Source organism: Anolis sagrei, chromosome 2 (genome assembly GCF_037176765.1).
Source record: "Anolis sagrei isolate rAnoSag1 chromosome 2, rAnoSag1.mat, whole genome shotgun sequence".
Lineage (NCBI taxonomy): Eukaryota > Metazoa > Chordata > Lepidosauria > Squamata > Dactyloidae > Anolis > Anolis sagrei.
The window spans coordinates 100588339-100599426 of NC_090022.1; positions in this window are offsets into that span (position 1 = coordinate 100588339).

Here is an 11088-nt window from a genome sequence, read left to right on the forward strand (position 1 = left end):
CAAACTGCATTATATGGCAGCATGGATCCAGCCACAATCCTGTCTAATCTGGGCTTTCGTGAAATGGTTTGTAAAGTACAGTCAGTATTAGAATGGAAGATTGCCACAGCTACATTTCACAAGAAAGCATTAACAATCCACCTCTTGAATTTCCCTCTCCTTAAGAAATGTATGGGGTTGCTAAAAGTTGGCAGGCGACTTGAAGACAAGATACTTATAAAGTGAAAGAACCCTTTGAAATGTGAAATGTTATGTATAGTCTTTATAACGGTGGTTCCCAATCTTTTTTTGGCCAGAGACCACTTGACCAGGGACCCCTCTCCAACATTAGTATCAAAAAGGTTATGAATTTGGTTTTGGTCAATTTAGATTTGGTTTGGTTATTTGGAGTACTGGCTCAGAAAAATTGCATTTGATAGACCACATCAGCTCTAGTTTCTGATACAGAACATATGCCATCTAGTAGTTGCCATCTGCTCATCCACAAGAAAACCATATTTAATAAGCCCTCGGCACAATAAGGGGGTTTCGTGAGACCAGTACCTCTTGTTGCAACAGTGTAGTAACAGTGAGGCCACAGACCATATTTTAGTTCTTGCGGACCGCTGATGGTCCATGGACCACAGGATAGGAACAACTGCTTTATAACATCAGAGAAATCACTTGATCTTGAAGAACCAAATGAAAGGGAGATTTTGGTAGGCAGACAACTAAATGACAGGCATAAGCTCATCTTTCCACATTGTTTTAGTGCCCACAAAAGTGTAATTAGCCCAAGCTCACATGTACTACAATTGTCCAATTAATGAAAACCGAGTTCAAGTTGCAAAGTCATTCACATCCAAATAATACAGCAATAGGGACAAGAGGGCAAAATATTTCCCCTCCCTGTAGACTCAAAGGCTATTTTGATCACACCCTGATGTCGCTTAGTCACATCCATTCCAGTTTTCATCTGTGAAATGTTGTAAGATATGAAATACTCAGCAAGCATGGTGAAAAGAAATGTGAACCTTGACCTCTGGTGTAAATTCAGTATGTGGAATAAAACACAATAAACACTTAACCAACCAACAACCACCACCACCACCACCACCACCACCACCACCCCCCGAGATTCTAAATTTGCTACTAAAAAAGTGGCAAGGGGCCACTAGGGGGGAAATCAACTCAACACCGTCAGTGCTTGTTTGTCCCAATGGTTACATACTAGGATCAGTAGCATCATTGCTCTGAATATGCCAGTCCTTGGGAAATCACAGTAGATGATGATGGTTGCCTTTTTAGCTTTCTCAGGCCCCATCTACACTGCTATAGATGAGTCTGCACTGCCATATACTGCAGTTCAATAAAGTTGAACTGCCTTGAGGCATCTGGTTGACCACAAAGAGGAACAAGCTGCTTGATTATCATCTTTGGTCTAATATTAACCTTGAACTTGGTCCTATCCTACTGGATCAGTGTGTCATTCTGTGCTCTTTTATGTTTTGGGGAGAAGTTCCTCCTTTTCTCTTTCTGATGTCTGTGATTGAGGCCACTATGGCCAGAGAGCGTACATTTTTGCCTTCCTCAAGTTCACATACAAAAACTCATTGTTTAGCAAAGTGACTTCTTGGGACTACAATTCTCAAAATCCCCCAGTCAGCTTGTTCACATGTCTCCAACCAAGGACCTCATATTTTGTTCTTGAAAATATCTAGTGGAATTTATATTGAATCAGTTTTTACCAACCTTAGATCAAATTTCCAAGAAGTAAGAAAATGCAGTATTTGTTTTTAGTATAGCCATTCAAACCACATGCTGGAAGAAAAAGTATGTCCTTGTAGGCTTTGCCCTAACCCAGCGGTTCTCAACCTGTGAGTCCCCAGATGTTTTGGCCTTCAACTCCCAGAAATCCTAGCAGCTGGTAAACTGGCTGGGACTTTTGGGAATCGTTGGCCAAAACACCTGGGGACCCACAGGTTGAGAACCACTGCCCTAATCCAATAGTCCAGACACCTTAAAAATGGTTCGTATGCAGTATTTCTCCAGCTTCCTCCATAAGAAGCTGGTTAGGAGAGTGGACTGCTTTTCTTAGAAACTTTGGCATGAATTTGCACACTGCATTTCAAGTCTTAATTTAGAAGGAAGATTACTGTATAGCAATGGAAGACATCAAACCTACAAGTTAAACCAAAAGCCAGAAACATGGATATCATCGTGCGCTAGCTGAGATCTGGACTAAAGTACCTCAAAGATAATCTCATGTGACATCATTTTAAGCACTGAATTACCAAAATTCCTTCAGAGAGAAAAAAGTAGTTGAATTGAAGTTCATGCCATCTTAAACTTCCTAGAATTTTATTCCTGCCATCCTAACTATAAAGATCTCTGTTGCAGCCTGGGTTATTATGTGCCTTTGAGCTGACTCTGATTTATGGAGATATATATATATAAAGTTTTCTTGGCGGGATTTATTCAGCAGAAGTTTGCCATTGCCTTTCTCTTAGAGAACATAAGTGTCCAAGGTCACCCAAGACGAAGAGTTTTCTGTGGACCAGCAGGGATTTGAACTGTGGAATCTGGGAATCCTAGTTCAATGTTCAAGTCACTGTATCATGCTGGCTCAGGAAGACAGGGTGATCATACTGAAATCTGATAGAACAGTAAATCCTGAGGTTGTGGAACAAAATAAATACCAAATAGACTGACAAAGACACACACATACACACAAACCCTGATTTTTCTTTTAAATCACCAACCAAGAGAGGTAAGTGGAGCATCTTGCTGCTATGCCTAGCACATTACTTTCTGTCTTGTCACTTGAGTTATTTAAAGGGAAGGGGAAATGGAAAGGAACTTTGGAGAGAGCAGCCAATGCCCTACAGCAGGAATTCCATATGGCTGCTTGAAAAGCACATTTTAATGCCTCTTCTGTGAGGTTTAAAAATAACTAATCCAATTTAAACCCTTGGATGAGATGAGACTTTGCAAGCTTAAGTTTGATTTGCAGGAATCTATGACCTCCAATATTCTTGCTTAAGGTGCTCTGCCATCTACAGCTTGTGCATAATCCTGCCATGGATTAGTTTTAGCCACTGGGTAAAAAGGAAAGGGAACACTTCCTGCCAGATATGTGATGGCAGAACTTAGTAAGAAACCGTCTCAAGCCAAGTAACAAAAGTTACTGAAATGAGATGCAACCCTGACCTACTTGCCACACATATCTACTTGGAATTTGGAGTTTGTATTTTTGGCAAGCATTGGCCTAATATTCCAGAGCCAAACTATTTGTTATAAGAGACAAGGAAAGGCTCACTACGATGCATCTTTTCCTTGTAAAGTGATGTGTGGTGTGATGTTTCCTTGTGCTGCAGATCGCCATCTTACAACCTCTCACATCCTTGATTGGCAGAATGGGATGACAGGGAGCTTCAAAGAGTGATGATGGGATACCATGTGTTGGTTGCATCAGAGGTTACAAAAAAGTGGGAGAAAAGAAGCTCGGCTTGACAGCAGCTCTTATAACACCCACTTTTACTCTTGGCTAAAAGCCAGTCAGAAGAATTAGATTCAGTTCAGGCGGTGTCTGCAGATAGAAGCAGAGGTGTCATTTCTCTAAGCATCCTACCTCAGAACTTCTTGCACTTCAATAAAGAGACCTTCCCATTCTTTGCAAGAAACCAGTCTATCGAAACAAAACCATAAGCTGTGTCGAAAGAAAAAATACAGTTTAGTCCAATCAGAATCAATTCCATATTATCATAGCCATTCCATATATAACAAGCAAGGAAGCTCAGGGTAGAGACAAGATGTGAACAGCATCTCCTGATTTACAGTCCAGTTTCTTCTTGGTTAATTACTTAGTTAATGTATTTTATTACATTGTAATATTACCCATTTCTTGAGAACCTTTTTACCAGTTTCAAATGTGTGATGAATAAATAGGCTGCTGCGGAAGAAAGAACCTGTGTCACTCTTGCCAGGCAAGGCTTTTATATTATTTTTTTATCCCAAAGCCCAGAACAATGACAATACAATTGATACCACTACAGCAGTGTTTATAATCCTACAAACATGCGTCCTCAGAATAAGGCAGTGAATCCTACTTGTTTTATCACAGTATAGGACTAACCTAAAGCCCCTTCTACACAGGCCCAAAACCTGTGATGGCTTGCAGGTTAACCTGAGGTGTCCAAACAATACCTCGAGTTAATCCGGATTAATACAGAGTAAACTGGGATTTCCTAGTTTACTCTGGATTATTAAAACACCTGGAAAGATCATAACTTTACTGCAAGGTTTGGATCTTTCCAGGTGCTAGGCCTGTGGGGATTGCCTCCCGGGACCACCTTATGTGATCCCCAGGATGAATCTCCTTTGGTATCCCAGTTCTTCAGGCTCTAAGAGTCTAAAGAAGAAGGATGGCACCCCCTCTCCCCTCCCAGCCCCATATTTCCCCCTAAAACTTCCTGGAGGGGCCTGAAGATGCAGTCAGACACGTCAACTTGATGACCTGGGATGGCATGTAGCCACCACCCCAGCAAAATCACAGGAATTGGGTCTGGTGTGGACTCCCAGTTCCTCAGAATTTTGTCCTGAAGGGCCCCAAGACTGGATTTACACTGCCCTTTATCCTAGGATCTGATCCTAGATTATCATCTTTTCCCTTATTATCTGGCAGTGCAGGCTCATATAATCCAGTTCAAAGCAAATAATCTGGGCTCAGATCCTGCGATCCAGCCTAAGATATCTTCAAAATATTTCTATTTTCCCCACTTGCAGTGTCAGAAATTCATTTGGCATCTAACATTTATGAACTATCATGAGAAAATATAACGTATGTGTAAGAATATGTTTTGTATTCTGAAATTCTATATGTTTGTGGTTGAAAAGTTGTAAATTAGTCTTTCTCCATAAATATTGAAACATTGAAAGAGCAATTTCGCTATTCCTATTTATTCCTTTCTGGTTCCAAACCTTAAAATGGCCAGGAAGGAGGTTACAATCTCAAACTATAGTTATGCCTTACCTAGGATGGTACGTGCCACTGCTCAGAACAATCCAATTCATTGTGTACCGCTAATGCAAATACAATAGGCTGGAAGCAGTAGGGATCCAATGCCCTTCACAAGTGGCATGAACTCAATGAATCAACAAAGTACCATATAAAAACTGCTTCTCTCAACAAACCAGGGAGCCTTTGTCTACCTCCCTGCTTTTTAAGTCTTCTGTAATTTTTGTTTTCAGTTCTCTGCTACTGAGCATTTTCTGGAATTCAAGCAAGGCCATAAAATGGATGAATGCACAAATGGCTCTTTGGTGAGCAGAATTAGAAAATGATAGGAAAGCACTAATATCTTTAAAATACTATCAAGGGGCATGTGACAAACACGTGCCTTCTCTATTTGCAGTAACTTTGCATAGCAAAGTTTGGGCCAAGGAAAGATAGAGGCAAGGTTAAAAATAAAAATGGGCGTGTTTTGGAGTGTACACACAAACACATTAAGTGTCAGGGAGAAAAATGAGCATGAGCTGGCTAATGTAGTGTTTACTAGATAAGCAATGGGGCCACTAGGAAATGAGGTTATTGTCAGAAGGATAGAACAATACCCTCCAACTGCTCTGGTTTGGCACGGATGCCCCTGCTGCTGTCCCGCTTTCTCAGTTGATTTTAAAATGTCACTGTTTCTTTCTCTCCTTTCATCATCCTCAACATACATGAAACTGATTTCACTTTGAAACTGTTTTCAAAGTGCAAAAGTCATTTGTGCTCAAAAACAGGAAGAGAAGAGGTAAAGTCTTGCCCTTTCCAGTAGACTACAGCAAAAACAAATTGTTGCAGCCTCTTCTGGTTATGGAACAGAACATCAGATAACCCAGTTCAAAGAAGATACTGGGGGTTTAGGACATCCAACTGCTTCTTGAAGTAGACCAAAAAAAAACACACACACACCATGGTTTCAGGCCGGGACATGGTACCGAGACAGCCTTGGTCGCCTTAGTGGATGATCTGCGCAGGGAGCTAGACAGGGGGAGTGTGTCCCTGTTAGTTCTGCTGGACCTCTCAGCGGCCTTCGATACCGTCGACCACGGTATCCTTCTGAGACGCCTCGCGGGAATGGGCCTTGGTGGCACTGCTCTGCAGTGGCTCAGGTCCTTCCTAGAGGATCGTACTCAGAAGGTGTTGCTGGGGGACAACTGCTCTACCTCACAACCATTGACTTGTGGGGTTCCGCAGGGCTCAATATTGTCCCCCATGTTATTTAACATCTACATGAAGCCGTTGGGAGAGATCATCCGGAGTTTCGGGGTGCGGTGTTATCTGTATGCAGATGACGTCCAACTCTGTCACTCCTTCCCACCTACTACTAAGGAGGCTGTTCAGGTCCTGAACCGTTGCTTGGCCGCTGTATCGGACTGGATGAGGGTGAACAAATTGAAAATGAATCCAGATAAGACAGAGGCACTCCTGGTCAGTCGTAAGGCCGAACAGGGTATAGGGTTACAGCCTGTGTTGGACGGGGTTACACTCCCCCTGAAGACGCAGGTTCGCAGCTTGGGTGTGATCCTGGACTCTTCGCTAAGCTTGGAACCCCAGGTTTCGGCGGTGTCCAGGGGAGCATTTGCACAACTCAAACTTGTGCGCCAGCTGCGCCCGTACCTTGGGAAGTCTGATTTGGCCACGGTGGTCCACGCTCTGGTTACATCCCGGATTGATTACTGCAACGCGCTCTACGTGGGGTTGCCCTTGAAGACTGCCCGGAAGCTTCAGATGGTCCAGCGCTCGGCAGCCAGGTTGCTAACAGGAGCGGCACTCAGGGAGCACACCAGTCCTCTGCTGAGCCAGCTCCACTGGCTGCCAATCCACTACCGGGCACAATTCAAGGTGCTGGCTTTAGCCTATAAAGCCCTAAACGGTTCTGGCCCCGCTTACCTCTCCGAACGCATCTCCACCTATGAACCGACTAGAACATTAAGATCGTCTGGGGAGGCCCTGCTCTCGATCCCGCCTGCGTCACAGGCGCGCTTGGCGGGGACGAGAGACAGGGCCTTCTCAGTGGTGGCCCCTCGGCTATGGAATGCCTTGCCGGCAGACATCAGACAGGCACCTTCGTTCCTGACGTTTCGGAGAATGGTCAAGACCTGGCTTTATGAACAAGCGTTTGGCTAAGCAATGCAACTAATTAAGGAAGACGGTAAATGGAACATAGGAACGGCACAACAACTATGAAAACGGATCTGATTTCAACTGAGGCGTGATATATGTTGTTTGTTGATTTGTCCTGTCTGAATGTTAATTGTTGTGGATCGACGTTGTCGATCCTGTGTTGTACTGTTGTGTTTTTAATTGCACTGTAAACCGCATTGAGTCGCCTGTCAAGGGCTGAAAAATGCGGTATAAAAATGAAGCAAATAAATAAATAATAAATAAATAAAAAGCAGGGGAAAGAAGAAGTCTGCTATTTAAGATGAGTTTTCCTTAAAGTGATCCACTTTGAATTAAAGCTTTCCCAGAAGTGTGCACCAGACACTCTCTTAACCACTCTTTCTCACAGACGCACAGCATCTCCCACACCTCTACTTTACAAATTTGTTTTCAGGAAAAAAATAGAATGAAAGGGGAAATAATGTGTAATACTTTTGCTCCAGGAGACATGTAGAATGTAATTTGTTTTTTAAAAAAGATATAGCTGAAGAAAGTATTACTATCATAAATAAATAAATGGATCCCAAAGGACTGTCGGGACATTTCTACAAATCCTGTACATATTATCCTAAGGGTAAAACACACTGAACTCATTGGGACTTACTTCTGAGTAGATTGGCACATGATTGCATTGTTAATGTAAATGGAACGTTTCTCTGTGATTTGTAGAAAAAATATATATCCCAAAGAAAATAGGTAAGAGAATTTCATCACACGGGCAAACTTACCCCTCATAGGACACTTCCACCACACTTCACAGATGGAGATGCTGGATCCGATCCAACAATGCACAGCAACTTCCAGAGGGGCTCCATCCCTAAACTGTGCTGAAAGTGTCCTACGACAGAGTAACAAGAAGACAGGAGGCTTCCCATGTTTTCCAGCAACAGGGACAGTGTGGGGGGAAGCCGGCAGTGATACTTTCCCCATGTGATGGGAAAGGCAGCGTTGCAGGCGCTGTGACACACAAGGCAACGGATTCCCCTGCTGCCCAACAGATCCGTCCCCTGCTGTTGAACGCTAGTGGCTCATCACAAAAGGTGCCCTAATGCGGGCGCATTAGGGCACCTTTTGTGATGAGCCACTAGCGTTCAACTTCTACAAGCTACAGTTTCTTTCTTCTGCTACTCTGCAGAGACACACAGAGGATTAGTAGAGCAAAAGAAAGATAAAGAAAAATCTGCAAAACTAAGCCTTAAATTGTAATATTTATATACCTTTCAGGCCCCTTCCATACAGCTGAATAAAAGCCCACATTTTCTGCTTTGAACTAGAATATATGGCAGTATGGACTCAGATAACCCAGTTCAAAGCAGATATTGTGGGATTTTTCCCTTGATATTATGGGTTACATAGCTGTGTGGAAGGGCCCTCAGAAACAAGTAAAAATCAGAATTGAAGGGAGGAGAAACAAAATCAAACCAGGAATGCTTCTCTACAATACTGGTCCTATTTTAGGGAAATTAGAAATACAGAAGTATCTGTGCGTCTGGATGAAATAGAGTTTGAGAGAACATATGATCCTCAGATGACCAACTCTGATATTATAGGGAAAACACTGTTGTTTAATGTTGTACATGCTCAATAGTCACCTACAGACCCACCGCCAGAACACCGACCTTGGAGGACCATCATCTTTGGACTACGACAGATCACCTAAGTAAATACACTCATTAGTTACACTTCAAAGAAAAGGGTAATTAATATTAATTGAAAAATGAAAGTGGCTGAATTGTAAATAGACTAAGATTGACAGAGTGAAACTGTAGATGGCTCTTCCCCCTGTAATTATTGTGTAGAAAAGGGAATTTTAGAAGATGTGACTTGTTTCTTGGTGACCAAATTCTCTGTGGAATCTGTGTGTTGGAAGGGAAATGCCTGTTGCTTTACTCCTGCTACTTGGTTATTTGGGTACATATACACTCAAGGCATTGACAGCATGAATGCAAGAACAAAAAAGCTGCAAAAAAGTGAGGAGTGTGGAGGGTGTTTTTGAAAGTCTTCCTCTAGTGGTGTTCTCATGTTGACTAATGGTGAGGAGGAATTACATTTTCAACAAAAAAAAATCTACTGCTCTACCACTAGAATTCTCGAGGGAATTTAAAAAATTAGAAACATATAAAGAAGACATTTTGGGACTGAAGAGACCAACTTCATTGTGACAACCACAATTAATAGTTGCTTTTTTTTAAAAAAAAACATTCTTTTTGGATGAGAATAATAAAAAGAGATACAAGAGAAATAGTCCAAAACATCAAAACTGGAAAAAATGTAATGCAACTCTTTTTTGACACATTTGCTCCATGTGGAAGAGACCCACTTAATTTCCCTACCTCAGACCCTAGCCTGCCATCTTTCATGTCAAGTAGAGGAAACAAATGGCCTCCAGTTGCTTAAAGGTAAAGGTTTTCCCCTGACATTAAGTCTAGTTGTGTCCGACTCGGGGGGTTGTTGCTCATCTCCATTTCTGAAAGGCCAGCATTGTCCGTAGACACCTCCAAGGTCAAGTGGCTGGCATGACTGCATGGAGCACCATTACATTCCCGCTAGAGTGGTACTTATTGATCTACTCACATTTGTATGTTTTCAGACTGCTAGGTTGGCAGAAGCTGGGGCTAACAGCAGGAGCTCACCCTGCTCCCTGGATTCAAACCTGTGACTTTTCAGTTAGCAATTTCAGCAGCTCAGTGGTTTAACCCACTGCACCACCGAGGGCTCCAATAGCTTAGAAACCACAAAATACAGCCTCCCAAATTCCCATTGATACTATCAGCTACTAAAGCCAGGGAGAGCAAACCATTCCCCATTAAAAAAGAGATACAACATTCTGTACTTTTCCGCATACAGATATAGATATACATATACATACATATACAGCCATATATTGTTCCTTACTGTAAAAGTTCCTGTGCTTGCATAAGCCAGGCTGTGTAAATCCAAACCTCATGACCAAGAACCGAAAACCATGACTGAGGAATTTGAAGATGAGACATTATGGAGAAGCCACAAGGCACTAGAAATCCTACCTCCGTCAAAGCCTGAATTACAACATTTTCATCAAATACCAAGGTTTCTTGCTAAAGAAATTGTGGTTTGGAACTGAACTGGAAATTCAATTAAAAACAGAGCCTTGCATGGATCCGTTGCTTTATTTTAGTACAAAAAAAGGGCTCTAGAAAGCACAGATCAGGGAAGCCACAGTATTCCTAACTAATTGGAAAAAAATGATTTTTAATCCATATTAATATGGAAAATGTAGGCATTTCATTATAATGTGTTGAGTATGCCTTTAAACTGTCCCCTTTCCATTTTCTGGGAGTTATTGCCCTGTGTCTCGTTCCAGAATCGGTGTACTTTCAGGCCTCTCCAAGGGTTTGTTTGGTGCCTAACACTGACACGTTAGTACTATAGCATAAGTTTTGTTAGTGGTATACAAAGCAGCTGATGGTGCACAGCAGAGAAGCATCTCAGGATTTTCATGGATGGGGTCCACCATCCACAATGGTACCCTCACTTACTCAAGTTAAAATTCCCATCGCTGGACAAATGGCAAGCCTTTGGGCTGAGGTCCACATACACCCCAAAGTGAGACTAGTGGAAGATGGCTTCCCAAAGGTTATATGGAACAGAAGCAAATAAAGAAATTCAAAGTCCTTAAGCATGACCCATTTCCCAGCAATAGCTGTGGAAATTGTACAAGCGGGTTAGCAATAATCAAAAATCCACCACCACTCTTAGTGAATTTTGATTATTACCTTTCAGGTTCTAATCTCAACCAATAGAAAAATTTGAACTTTTTGTGTGCTTTGAAATGTTCAGTTTGCCTTGTTGGCCTTGCTGAGGAAAATACTGCATTTACTTCATTATTAGCAAGACAATTTATTTCTTTATTATTTATT